Here is a 13,132-nt window from a genome sequence, read left to right on the forward strand (position 1 = left end):
TTCCCATCTTCTGTGCTCTAATGGAGCAAAAACATTCTGGAAACGGTGTTCTCCGCTGGCGAGTGAGCTAGCCAGTGAGTCCAGGCGCACCTTTTTTTTTTCTTGCTTTGCTTTTAGAAATCGGCCTTGATCGCGGAGCAGGGGTCTTGGCTGAGAAGCCCGGCGGATTCAGGGCCAGGGTCCCCTCACTGTGCTGCGGTCTGCTCTGGACGTCCTGGGGCGCGGGGAGGGGCCCCGGCGAGAGCAGCTGGGCACAGAGCTCCTGTCGGGCTTTAGATGGGATTCGAGGCCTGTTCTGACGAGTGTGCACATGTCATGTGAATATTTAAACACCTGTGTTCAGAATGGGAGAGCACAGGAAAGTGTCTCTTTGGAGGTGGTCTTTAGTTCTGCCTCCCCACGGCCTGAATCTGCTAGGACCTGGCCACCCTGCTTCCCGTTTCCTGGGAGACTCATCCTCCGGGAGCACTACACTGCCTGGGACCACTGCCCGCTTCTTCTCTGCTCCCCCGTGCCCAGGACGGACCCTGGAATAAAGTGCTGGGGACCCCCTGTCCCCCATACCATGTCCCGTCCCACAGCCCGGGGTTTTCAGGCTCCGTTTCCTGGGAGCACAGAGGCGCCCACACGCCGCTGAAATCAGCAGCCGCCTCCTTGAAGGTGTGAACCCAGAAGGTGGTAGCCTCTGGCCTACCCCTCACCTGCTCCCTAGGTGCAAAGGACAGCTAGGCGCTGGCTGCTGCCCGACCGAGACCCCAGCCTCCCCTTGTGTTAGTTTGCTCCTTTGCCGTGCCTCATCACAGGTCTCCATCCCGACCGCCACCATGTGGCCAGGGAGGGCCAGGGAGGGGACAACCCATGGAGCAGTGGGGGCTTCTGGCCTTCCTGTGGCATGCTCACTCCTCCGTTGTGAGAAGAGCACCTCCACCTCATGCTGGATTCCCATCCCAAAGAAACTCCCCAGCAAAATCTGCTCCTCAGCTTTCCGGCAGCCCCTCCCTTCCAGGTAGGGGGCCAGGTTTGGGCAGCTCCAGAAAGAGGGCTTCCATCATTTGGGGCCAAGACCCCAGGGGAGAGCAGGGTGCAAGGGGGAGGGGCTTGCTTGAGCACCCTTGGGGACAAGAAGTGGGCACCAGTATGCTGGACAGCAGGGGAGGTCCCTCTTCTCTACTGATGTACTGCTAAGAGCATTCTATAAACACAGGTGTTTAAAGACACCTGTGTGTGTATATGTTTGTGTGCTCAGTCATATCCAACTCTTTGCGACCCCATGGGCTGTAGCCCGCCAGGCTTCTCTGTCCATGGGATTCTCCAGGCAAGAACATGGGCATGGGTTGCCATTTCCTTCTCCAAGGGATCTTCCCAACCCAGGGATCAACCCAGGGTCTCCTGTACTGGCAGGTGGATTCTTTACCACTGTGATTGGGACACACCTGGCGCATCTGAATTCCCAGTCCCAGACCTCACCTGTGCCCCTTGTCCAGCTGAGGGTAAAGCAGAGCCCCATCCCTAGACCTGAATGGGATGGTCCTTCCCTTGGTGAAAGGGGCAGAGCCTCACTTTGTTGGTCTCTCCCTGGACCTCCTCCTGACACTGCCATGTCAGACCCCCACTGAGCTTCCGGTTGCTCAGGAGGGGACCCCCTGAGATATGTGCCTGGTGGAAGGATGTTCAGTGAACTGTGCTGTACTGGGAGGAAAAGGTGCCCGGGGAGGGGTAAGATCTTGCCCAGAGCCACACAGCTTGTCAGGAGTTTGAGCATAAAACTCTACCTTGCTCTCCCTAGGCCAGAGGGCTGCCCTGGTGGGTTTCCTGTCCCAGGGCCATGCTGTCCCTTCTCTCATGTGTGTCCAAACAGGACAAGGTGACACAGGTGTCCCGGAGGCAGTGAAGTAGTAGCGACAGCAGTGATAACAGTAACAGCAGTCACAGCGACGGCAGCGCCCTGTCGTTGGGAAGCACTGGGACCGGCTTGGCTGTGGGCAGATTCCTCTGGCCTGGCGAGGCCTCAGGTGCCCTGGGCCATGGCTGGCAGCACCAAGCATGGCACCCGGAGCCTTGGCACAGTGTCTGGGGTGGAAGCAAATGCACCGTCACTCCCAGCAGCCTCTGTGGCCCTTGTCTGGCTCCAGGCTGGAGGCTGCTGGAGCCCCCTGAGGGCCCACCTGAATCCCACTCTCAGCCTGCTGCTCCCAGCTGGGGCTGGCTGTCCTTTGACTGGGTTCACCTGGTGCCTGTTGCTGGGCCCCTGCTGGGGCTTTTGCTGTGAGTGACACTGGGCACATGTGCCCCTCCCGTGGGGCTGCAGCTGGAGCCTGGCCCCCGCTGACCTGGAGGAGGGGCTGGGGGAGGCAGCTCGTGGACAGCAAGGGGGTGGAGGCTGGGCTGGCCACTCGGAAGGTGTGGTGGGTGTGGGCTTGGTCCACAGGATGGCTGCTCCAGAGGAATTTGGCCATGTGGTAGGGAGACAGCCAGGGGAAGGCCAGAGATGAAAGAGAGCCAGCCTGAAACTGGGCTGCGGGCAGAGCAGGAGGCTCAGAGGCTTCAGAGAGGCCGTGGGGGTGGGGAATGGGGGTGGGGGTGGGGGTGAGGCCAGGCTCAGGCAGGCGGGTTTTCCAGAGGATCTGGGGCCGAGAGCAGAATTGGAGCCCTCACTGGGCACTGGCTGAGGGCCCAGCACTCTGCCAGCTGATTTAATTTCCTAATGGTCAGCCAGTGCAGAGGGTGGCAGTAGCTTTTGAGTCCCAGGGAGGTTCCCGGAGAGACTGGAACACGGCTCCAACCCAGAGCCCACCTTCCTGCAACCCCCAGATACCCTGCCCAGATGCGTCTCTGCGCCAGGCTGACTGTGGCGGCTCCTGCACCCAGGGCTGGTCCCCTACAGGCCCTGGTGTCTGCCCACCATCCCAGCTCCTGGGTTGCTGTGTCCTCAGGGCCTGGTTAAGGCCTGGCATGCAGTAGGAGCTCTGTAAATGTTCAGCGGGTCTGTGTCTGGGCTGCTTTCTCTGCCGCAGAGCCTCAGCAGAAGTGTGCTCCTGGGGTGGAGACTCTGGTGCTCTCTGCTTAGCTGTGGCCCCAGTGCAGCGTCTGGCATACAGAAGGTGATTAATAAATGGGTGTTGAGTAAATGGAGACCCGGCCCTTGCCCTCAGGGATCTCCTTGTTTCTGGAGAGACTTTGGGGCAGGCAACTGGGGCAAGTGCAGCCGGTGGTCTGACTGTGGCCAGGCACTTCTCCTCTTGGGCCTCAGTCTGTCATCTGTGAAGTGGGATCAAAGCACCAGGCTGGGAGGCTTCTGAGATGCCCAGGACAGGACAGTGAAATGTGAGCTTCTGTGTGTGCCTCTTGCGGGGGGGTCCTAAAAGAAACGGGGTGTGGAGTGGAGGGGGCTCTGTGGCGGAGGGCATGGGCCGGTGCTGGGGCTTTAGCTGTGAGTGACCCTGGGCACACCTACCCCTCCCCTGATACCTTCCTCCCCTTGGACAGGTGGGAAAACTGAGGCCCAGCGAGGGCAGGCGAGTCCCCTCCCCACTCCACTGCCTCCACTCACCCCACCCGTGTCCCACTGCTCCGTCTTCCTGCCCAGCTGCTGAAGTGGCAGCTGCAAAGGCTGCGTGAGGCCGTGGGGGCCCTGGCCCCTAATTAGCCTTCAGTCATGTAGCACCACGCATGGCTCTCTTTGCGTGGTCCCTAGGGTCTGGGCTCTGGACCCTCCTCGTCCTGGTCCACCGGGCCCTGCAGACTGGTCCTCCTTATGCCTTCGCTTCCTCTTCCCCTCAGGTCATCCTGCTCCCTCCCCTCTGCACCTCCAGCACAAAGGCCAGCTCCAGCCCTGACACTCCCCTGCAGATGTCCACTTGACTCCGCCCTCATCACCTTCAGGTCTTGCCTCTCCAGGCTCCCGTGGGCAAAGCAGTACCTCGTGTTTGTCTTGTTTCCTGTCTTGGAGTGTTAGTACCTTGAGAGCTCATCTCCTGAGCTCACCTCTGGGATACAACCTGGTTCCACCAGCTCACTGTGGCCATGGTCCCCAACTGGGGGCATCCTGGGGGAGAGGACGGTGGGACATGCCCACTGTGGGAGTGGGCAGCCTGTGGCCTGAGAGGGCAAGCCCCAGCTGGAGGTGGCAGGTCTCTCTAGGAGCAGAGTTGGGGGCAGCAGTTGAGACCCTCTGCACCTAAAGCCTCCTCCCAGCATCTTGGAGGCATCCCTTGGAGAGGTGCGCTGGGTGGGTGGGTGGGGGGAATGTGGAGATAGCGAGGTATTGAGCTCTGTGTGTGTGTTTGAACAGCCGACGGCCGAGGTCAGGGAGGGGCTGTGTGCCCCCACTCCCTGCCCACCTCCTCTCCTTCCAGCTGCAACCCAAGCCCCCTGAGTTGGCTGCTCCAGCCTGCAATTCCCCAGCACTTAAAGCAAAAATAAATCTCTGCAAGCAGCTGGCATTCTGGGTGGTAGCAGTCACGCCACCCCCTGCCCCGACCCTGTGCCTCTGGGTTCTTGGTTCCAGGCCAAGCTGGGCCAGGGGTGCCAAGGGGAGCTGGCTTCATCTGGCTTCTTTCCAGAGAGGTGCCTCTCTGGGTCACTGTCACTGGGAGGGTAGAGGTGGATGGATGTTGGTGACTCCTGTGGGAGCTGGGATCTGGGAGCAGGTGGGGGCTCAGAGGCGAGGTTTCCCAGGGGCCTGGGCCATGATCTTGTGGAGGCAGGGTGTGGGCAGGGCCCTGGAGCCCCTCTCACATGACACCCTTGGGATGGGTCCCTAGGTCTCGTTATCCTTGCTGGGCTCTCTTTCTGTTCTCAAAGAGCCCTGGAGGTCTCCGATGGGTGAGTTTTAGTGACACAGGCAACACAGGCCTCGAGGAGCTCAGAATTCAGCATTATTCATTCTTCTGACAATTAAGTCTCCAGCAAGCATCACTGCTATGCCCTGTGCCTGGGGCTGGGGCCTGGGAACTGATGTCTCAGTTGGGGGGATCATGAAACAAGTGAACAGACACTTAAGGAAGCATAGACTTTGTCATATTCTTCTGCTAATTATCACAGCTTTTTATGACAAGAGTGTTACATGCTCATGGTAAAGCATCAGACAATTTTAAGGATAGAAATGAATTTCTTTTTCTCAAACTTTGTCTTCCCCTCACCCCTATCATAAAGTTACATGATCTTGAGGTGACTGTCATTAGAGAACTTTCTGGGTTGTCTGAGTGCTTTACCAGTACATCCATTGGCAGCACCCTGTGTCTCTCTCCCCATCCCCGTTTCCGTGTTTCTCATCTTCCATCCCTGCTGTCTATGCTGGTGCCCCAGTAGGCCCCATCCCCAGGGGCTTCATCCTATCTCCCTCGATGGTGTTGGCTTGAGGGCTAAGTCAGAGCCTTGGGACCATGGAATCTTAGCTGTGGAATCTAGGAACGCACAGCCACCCAAGTTCCCAGGCAGTGGGCTCTGAGTTATGGTTGTGGCCTCTTTGGGACAGAGAACCTGGAATTGCAGAATTGGTATATCTTGGCCCTGGCAGGTGTGTTGGATCTTTGCTGGGGTACCTCCTTCCTCAGCCCCCTGGGGCAGCAGTTGGAGAATCCAGATCTGGCTCCACCCTCAGAAATCCTAGTTCCAGGGGCCCAGGGTGGAGCCCTGGCTCAGCATCTATGGGGAGGTCACCCTGCTGCAGTCAAACCTGGGCTGTCCATGCCCTCTGGGTCTCAGGGACCGTGTGGCCCAGCATGGACAAATGTGAGGCTGAGGCCGGTGTGGTGCCTGACCCCACAGGGAAAGCACCGGCCAGGTTGCTCCTCTGAGGCCCTGGGGTTGGTGGGGGAGGGGGGAAACAGGCCTCTGCTGGGGACGGTCACCCTCAATCTGCCACTGAACTTCCTGCTGGGTGCCACCATCACTCTTGTCGCCTGGTTTGGAGGAATCAGAAGGACGGTCCCCGCCTGGCCCCACTGAGGGCCCCTGTGGAAAGGGTCTGAGAGGCTGAGTTGAGAGGACTGCCCGGGTGCTCAGCCTGAGCCTCAGCAGTCCTGCTTGTGAAGTGGATGTGAGCATCATGCCTCCGTCTGGGAATCTGTTTTCTTATCCTCTTTCCGTTCCAGCTCTGTGGTCAGGGCAGCCAGGGCAGCCTCCTTGCTCCCTGCCCCCAGCCCCTCTGCCATGCAGGCCGGAGGCTAACTGTGCCCATCACCTTGGCCCGCTGTGCCTCAAGCTGTCAGCAGCACCTGCCTGGCCAGGGTGGCCAAGTTCCCCCCAACCCTCAGCCCAGCTCCAGGAGCCTTCAGGACCGTTGGAGGGGATGCCTTCAGAAGTCCTTGGGGGCAGCCACAGAATGGCCTGTGCCCTCCCTGGGGGCTTCATAGCAGAGGAGACCCCAGCCACCTTCTTTCTTTCCTCTGCTGGCCCTGCCAGCTATAGCCTCAGGGCACTTGTGGGCTTTGTCCCAATCCTGCGGCAGATGCCCTGACCCTGAGGCTGCAGAGCGAGGTGACCAAGCTCTGGGTCCTGTCCTGACCCAGCTGCTCTCCTGGTGGGCCTCAGATCAGACACTGGAGGAGGGGGTGGCGGGGGAGCAGCACCCCTGGGAGCTGTGACCTGAGCCTGTGGTCGCAGTCTGCTCCTCTGGGAACTGGGCACATGAGGGCAAGTGGTTGAACAAATCTGCACGGCTGACCTGTCTGCACTGCCCTGCATGGGGCTGCCGTCCCCATCAGTCGGCTGCCGTCCCCATCAGTCAGCTAAGTCCCAAGGGGAAAATGGAAGTGGGATGGTGGACAGCAGGTGGAGTCTGTACTACTTTCTTCCATAACAAGTCAAAACAGACTGGGGGGCTTAAAACAGAGCAGGCTATTGTCTCTCAGTTCCAGGGCCAGAGTCTGAATTCAAGATGTTGGCAGAATCGCTTCCTCCTTGAGGCTTCCTGGGGTTCCTTGGCTGGTAGATGTGTCCCTTCCATGTGTCTGCACATGGCCTTCTGCTCCCTGAGTCTTCTCTCCTCTCTAGAGGACACTTGTCATTGGATTTAGGGCCATTTTCCCCTGATGACTCAGTGGTAAAGAACCCGCCTATCAATGCAGGAGACTTAAGAGACATGGGTTTGATCCCTGGGTTGGGAAGATCCCCTGGAGGAGGGCATGGCTACCCACTCCAGTATTCTTGCCTGGAGAATCCTAAAGACAGAGGAGAAGCTTGGCGGGCTACAGTCCATGGGGTCACACAAAGTCAGACATCACTGAAGTGACAGTGTGTATGATCCAGGATGATCTCATCTCCAGATCCCTTGCTTAATTATATCTGAAAAGACTCTTTACCTAAATGAACTCACATTCACAGGTACTGGGTGAACATGTAGTTTGGGAGAGCCATTACTCAACCCATTACACGTGGTCAACCTGGGTATGCTGCCCTGCATCCTGATTTTTTTCTCCTTTAAGAAAAATATGTAGTTTTGGGCAATGCATCTTGGAGAGAGAAGCATATTCAGTATGCTTGGTTTGTGCTACTTACCAGCTGTGTGTCCTTGGGCAGATTGCTTGACTGTTCTGTGTCTCTATTTGCTCATCTGCAAGTGGAGGTATTGATGGTTCTCCTCCTCATCAGACTGCTGGGAACTCTCAGAGGAAATGCAGAGGAGGAGTATAGTAGATGGCACCTTTGATCAGTACGTCCATGAGCAGAATGGTTTTACAGTCACCCGCACTGCATGCATTGGGCTGGATTTCTGGTTTGTGAGCGGCCTCATCACCCCACATAACGCTGCTGTGATCACCTGGGTCCTGAGGTCCCTGTGCCAGGATCACACAAGCAAGAAGTCCGCATGTGGCCATGCTGGGTCAGAGGGCCTGTGCCTTGGCAACTTTTAGAGCCACTAGCGATGTGCCCTCCAGGGTGGTCGCTCCCTGCCCCTGGGAAAGAGGACGAGACTCTGTCCTTGTCAGCGTCTCCATGGGCGCCTTTCTCGTTTTAGAGCCAGTGTAGCTTTTCTTCCTCTTGAAATACCTTTCTGTGGTTCCCTTCCTGGCTGCTGCTAGCTCCTGCTGAATGCTTATTTCCTTAACCATTGTCCTTCCCCAGGTTGAGGTCTTTCCTGATGCCCCTGCCACATGTGGCACCCTTTCTCATCCTGGTGGGTCCTCATGGTTAGACCCAAGGATGGAGAGCAGCTGCCCTATTTTCCAGATGCCAACACTGAGGCTAAGAGAACTCACATAGCAGCCCAGCCTCTCTCGTTTCTAATAGTCCATTTGCACCTGGAGCCTGTAGGGCCTCCTCAGGTGTCTTGGTTTCCTTGCAAGCCTGCTGTCACTGGAGGGAGAAAGGTGGGCTTCAGTCTTCCTGTGCCCCTGCCCTGGCTGCTTCCCTAGGCTGCCAGAGTCCCTTTGGAGATGGCTGATGTGCTGTTGAGCCACTGGGATCTGCTGGCCTGAGGTTGCTGCCCCGGGAGCTTGGGTGTCCTCAGCCCCCTCCCTTGGCCCCTGATAACCATCAGGATATTTTGGATGCTTCAGCAAAATGCCTGCCTTGGCTGTGACTTCAGCAACCCATGGTGTCACTGGGTGCCTTTATTTCTCAGGAAGTGCTCTGATGTTTCACTGAGACTCAGCACCCAAAGATAATAATGAAGATGACTGTTTACTCTGGCTTCTGGTTCCAGGCACTGCGCACAGTGCTCTTCTGAACTTTGTCTCATTTAATTCTCAAATGTACTGGCTGGGAGAGGGGCAGGATTGAGAGATGAGGCACCAACGGAGGCAGGCGGCCAGGTGGAGAAGCGCTGAGGCTGGAGGACCCAGGGCCTTCCAAAGACATGAGGTCCTGTAGGAAGGCCACGGGTCCTGCTGGGCTCTCCCTTGAGGGAAGGCTGAGACCTGGGCTGAAGATCCAGGTGCAGTGTTGGGCATGAGCCAGGTTGGCCTGGATTTAAGTAGGGCTGCCCCTTGCCCTGTTTGTGGCTCCAGGCAAGTAGCTTCACCCTTCTGAGTCTCACTATTCTGAGAAACAGGGCCAAGTCTGCCCTTTCAAACGTGATTCTGTGTGCCAGGTTTTAGGAGTATTTCAGAAGCCTAGATGGTGAAGGGTTCTCAGTGGCCTGTCCATTTTATCACTGGGAAAATTGAGGCTCAAGAAGGGGAGGGGCTGAATGATCTTCCCCCCTCCATCCCCTGAGACCTCAGCCATAGGACTTGGGGCTGGTCCAATCTCCCTCATCTTTACTCCCACAAAACTGGGATAGGAAGACAGGTCATTGTTTGAGCAACTGCTCTGTGCTGAGAGGCTCAAGCAAGGGAAAGATTTAGGCCAGGGCCCTGCTAAAGCTCTCAGGGTAGGGATCAGGCCTCCTTTATCCTTTCCTTAGGCAGAGGTGAGGCTCCCATCTCTCCATCAGCCCCTTGTCCCGGGAGCCCTGACCCCTCCCAGGGCTGAGTTCTGTGCTTCTGCATAGATGGGCATGTTGGACTTTCCGCAGACCTTCCCGTGAGTGCTGCTGAGAGGCTAGGATGCGAGGGCGTGGAGCAGCGTTGCCCATCGATTCATCCCCCATCCACTTCACTTTGGACCCAAGTTAAATGAATTCACGTGGCCTGAGTAGAAGTCCTCGGGAGGACGGGCTGGTGGAGCAAAGAAGGTACCTCAGGGGAGGGGTGTCTGGCCCTGGCCCCACAGAAGGCTGTGGTGGTGCCCGTGCCTCCCAGGGTGAGTGTGCAGCCAGTGGAACTTAGAGAGCCCTTCAGAGCCATCCCTGGTGCCCTGGTCCTCTGCCACCTGCTTCCTGAGCCCACCCTGTCCCTCCTGGACATGCAGGAGATGAGATTTAAAGGGCATGACTGTCTGCTGCTCTGGTGCTTCATGAACCCCTCTCTTGCTCTGGCCCCAGACCCACCTCCTCCCTCTCCATCCAGAAGCTGCTATCTTGGTCCTGGGGCCCTGCCTCCCTTCTAGGCTCCTGGACTCTCAGCCGACAGTGTGGCCTCCTCATTACTGAGAAAATCGAAGAGGAGCCTTCTACTTGCTCCCACTGCAGCTCCCACCTCCTGCCACCTGCACCCCTTCACCACACCTGCATCCCTTCCCTGGGACTTCCCACCTCCCGCCACCTGCATCCCTTTACCCTGCCTTCATCCCTTTCCTGTGACTGGATCGTTGTGCTCCATGTCCACTTGGCCCCTCCACTCCCACCCACCCAAGGCCATCGCTGTGGTGTCTCCTTCTCCCTGCTAAAGCCTTCTCTACATGCTGCACCCATTCCTTCCAGAGGTGACCACTGAGGGCCTGCCATAGGCCGACGCTTCCTCCAAGCACCAGGACATACCAGGGGACAAAACAAAGCCCGGCAAACATCCGTTTGTAATTACAAATTCTCAGTGAACTAGGAATTGAGGGAAACTTTCTCAACTTGTTAAAGGCACCTACATAAATCTAGAGCTGACACCCTACTGAACGATGAGACACTTCCCACTAGAATCAGGAACAAGGCAAGGAAGTCGTCTCTCATGACTGCTTTTCAACATCTTACTGGAAATCCTGGCTAAGGAGGTAAGAAGAGGAAGTAAAAGATATACACATTGGGGAGGAAGACATAAAACTGTCTCTATCCACAAATGACATGATCATCTATGTAGAAAATCTGAAGAAATTGACACAAAAACTCCAGGAAGTATTTCCGTGCTCCATGCTAAGTTGCTTCAGTCGTATCCGACTCTTTGCAATCAACCCCATTGACTGTAGCCCACCAGGCTTCTCTGTCCATGGGATTCTCCAGGCAAGAGTACTGGAGTGGGTTGCCATTTCCTTCTCCAGGGTATCTTCCCGACCCAGGGATCGAACCTGTGTCTCCTGCATCTCCTGCACTGACAGACAGGTTCTTTACCACCAAGCCACCAGGGAAGCCCATGGAACTATTTAGATTGGTGCAAATGTAATTGCAGTTTCAGATGTGAACTTTAAATCATTATAACTAGGTTCAAACACATCTTGATTACTCAAAATAGGAACTGTTACAATCAATACAATTTTGCCAATGAGAAATAAGGAAATCAGTGTGTTTATTCCTGTAGCATAAAAACCCATGTTTTGGGATTAGATGAACTCTTGGAAAGCATTTTCTGCTTCCTGCTGGTTGTGGAAGTGTTTTCCCTGCAAACACCTGTCGAGAAGCTTCAAGAAGTGGTAGTTGGTTGGCGAGAGGTCAGGTGAATATGGTGGATAAGGCAAAACTTCGTAACCCAAGTTGTTTAACTTTTAAAGCGCTGGTTGTATGGCATTCACTCTTGTGTTGTCGTGGAGAAGAATTGGGCCCATTCAGTTGATCAGTACGGCTGCAGGCATTGCAGTTTTGGATGCATCTCATTGATTTGCTGAGCATACTTCTCAGATTTAATGGTTTCACCAGGATTCAGAACACTGTAGTGGATCAGATGGGCAGCAGACCACCAAACAGTGACCATGACCTGCTTTTGGTGCAAATTTGGCTTTAGGAAGTGCTTTGGATCTTCTTATCAGTTCAACCACTGAGCTGGTCATCGCCAGTTGTCATATAAAATCCATTTTTTGTCAGATGTCACAATAATCTGATAGAGAAATGTTTGTTGTTGTTGCATAGAATAAGAGAAGATGACACTTCAAAACGATAGCTTTGGTCTTAGTCAGCTCATGAGACACCCACTTATTGAGCTTTCCATCTTTCCAATTTGCTTCAGATGCTGAATGACTGTTAATGGTAGACATTGAGTTCTCTGGTGACTTCTCATGCAATTGTGAGAATCAGCTTTGATGATTGCTCTCAGTTGGTTGTTGTCAACTTGCGATGGCGGGCCACTATGCTCCTCATCTTCAAGGCTCTCACCTCCTTTGCAAAACTTCTTGAACACCCCTGCATTGTACCTTTGCTAGCAGTTCCTGGGCCAAATGCACTGTTGATGTTGCAAGTTGTCTCCACTGCTTTACGACCCATTTTGAACTCCAATAAGAAAATTGCTTGAATTTGCTTTTTGTCAAACATCATTTCCATAGTCTAAACTACATATAAAATAAATAGCAAGTGATAAGTCATTAGCAAAAAAAATAAAGCAAAATATGTGCATTAAAATGATGTATAACATAACCACATTTATTTAAGAATGTATTCCAATATCAGATGGCGAAGGTTAGCAATGCAAAACTGCAATTACTTTTGCACCAACCTAATAAGCAGTTAAAGCAAGGTTGCAGGATACAAGGTTAATGTACAAAAGTCAACCACTTTCATATACACTAGCAGTAAACAAGTGAAATCTAAAATTAAAATCAGAATACCATTTGTATTAGCACCCCGGCAATGAAATTGTGCTGGGCTTAGTCGCTCAGTCGTGTCTGCCAGGCTCCTCTATCAGTGGGGATTCTCCAGGCAAGAATACTGGGTTGCCATGCCCTCCTCCAGGGAATCTTCCTGACCTAGGATCGAACCTGGGTCTCCTGCATTGTGGGCAGATTTTTCACCTTCTGAACCACCAGGGAAGCCCATGAATACTGGAGTGGGTAGCCTATCCCTTCTCCAGGGGATCTTCCTGACCCAGGAATAAAACCTGGGTCTCCTGCATTGCAGGTGGATTTTTACCACCTGAGCTACCAGGGAAGCCCTCAAACCACCTAGATATAAATCAAACAAAACTCTGATGAATGAGATCAAAGAAAAGCTAAATAAATGGAGAGATATTCCATGTACATGGATAGGAAGACTCAATATTGTTAGATGTCAGTTATTCCCAGACTTGATCTACAGGTTCAATGTATCCCAATCAAAAATCCCAGAAAGTTATTTAGTAGATATCGACAAACTAATTCTAAGGTTTATATGGAGCAGTGAAGGACCCAGAGCAGCCAACACACTATTGGAGGAGAAGAACAAAGTTGTAGGACTGATGCTAACTGACTTAAAGACTTACTATAAAGCTACAGTAATCAAGACAGTGTGGGATTGGCAACAGAACAGACAGATAGATCAATGGAGCAAAATAGAGAGCCCAGAAATAGACACACACAAACACAGCCAACAGATCATTGACAGTGGAGTGGAGGCAGTACAGAGGAGCAAGGATGGTCCTTCAACAAATGGTGCTGGAACCACTGGATGTCCACATGCAAAGAACTTAATCTGGACACA

General features: G+C 54.3%; 1 protein-coding gene across 3 annotated transcripts in view; it reads left to right on the forward strand.

The window, feature by feature from the left end:
- Positions 1-13,132, forward strand: part of KCNJ12 (potassium inwardly rectifying channel subfamily J member 12) — a 38,883-nt gene that overhangs the window by 2,320 nt on the left and 23,431 nt on the right. The window lies entirely within an intron of this gene.

Source organism: Odocoileus virginianus, chromosome 17, assembly GCF_023699985.2.
Source record: "Odocoileus virginianus isolate 20LAN1187 ecotype Illinois chromosome 17, Ovbor_1.2, whole genome shotgun sequence".
Lineage (NCBI taxonomy): Eukaryota > Metazoa > Chordata > Mammalia > Artiodactyla > Cervidae > Odocoileus > Odocoileus virginianus.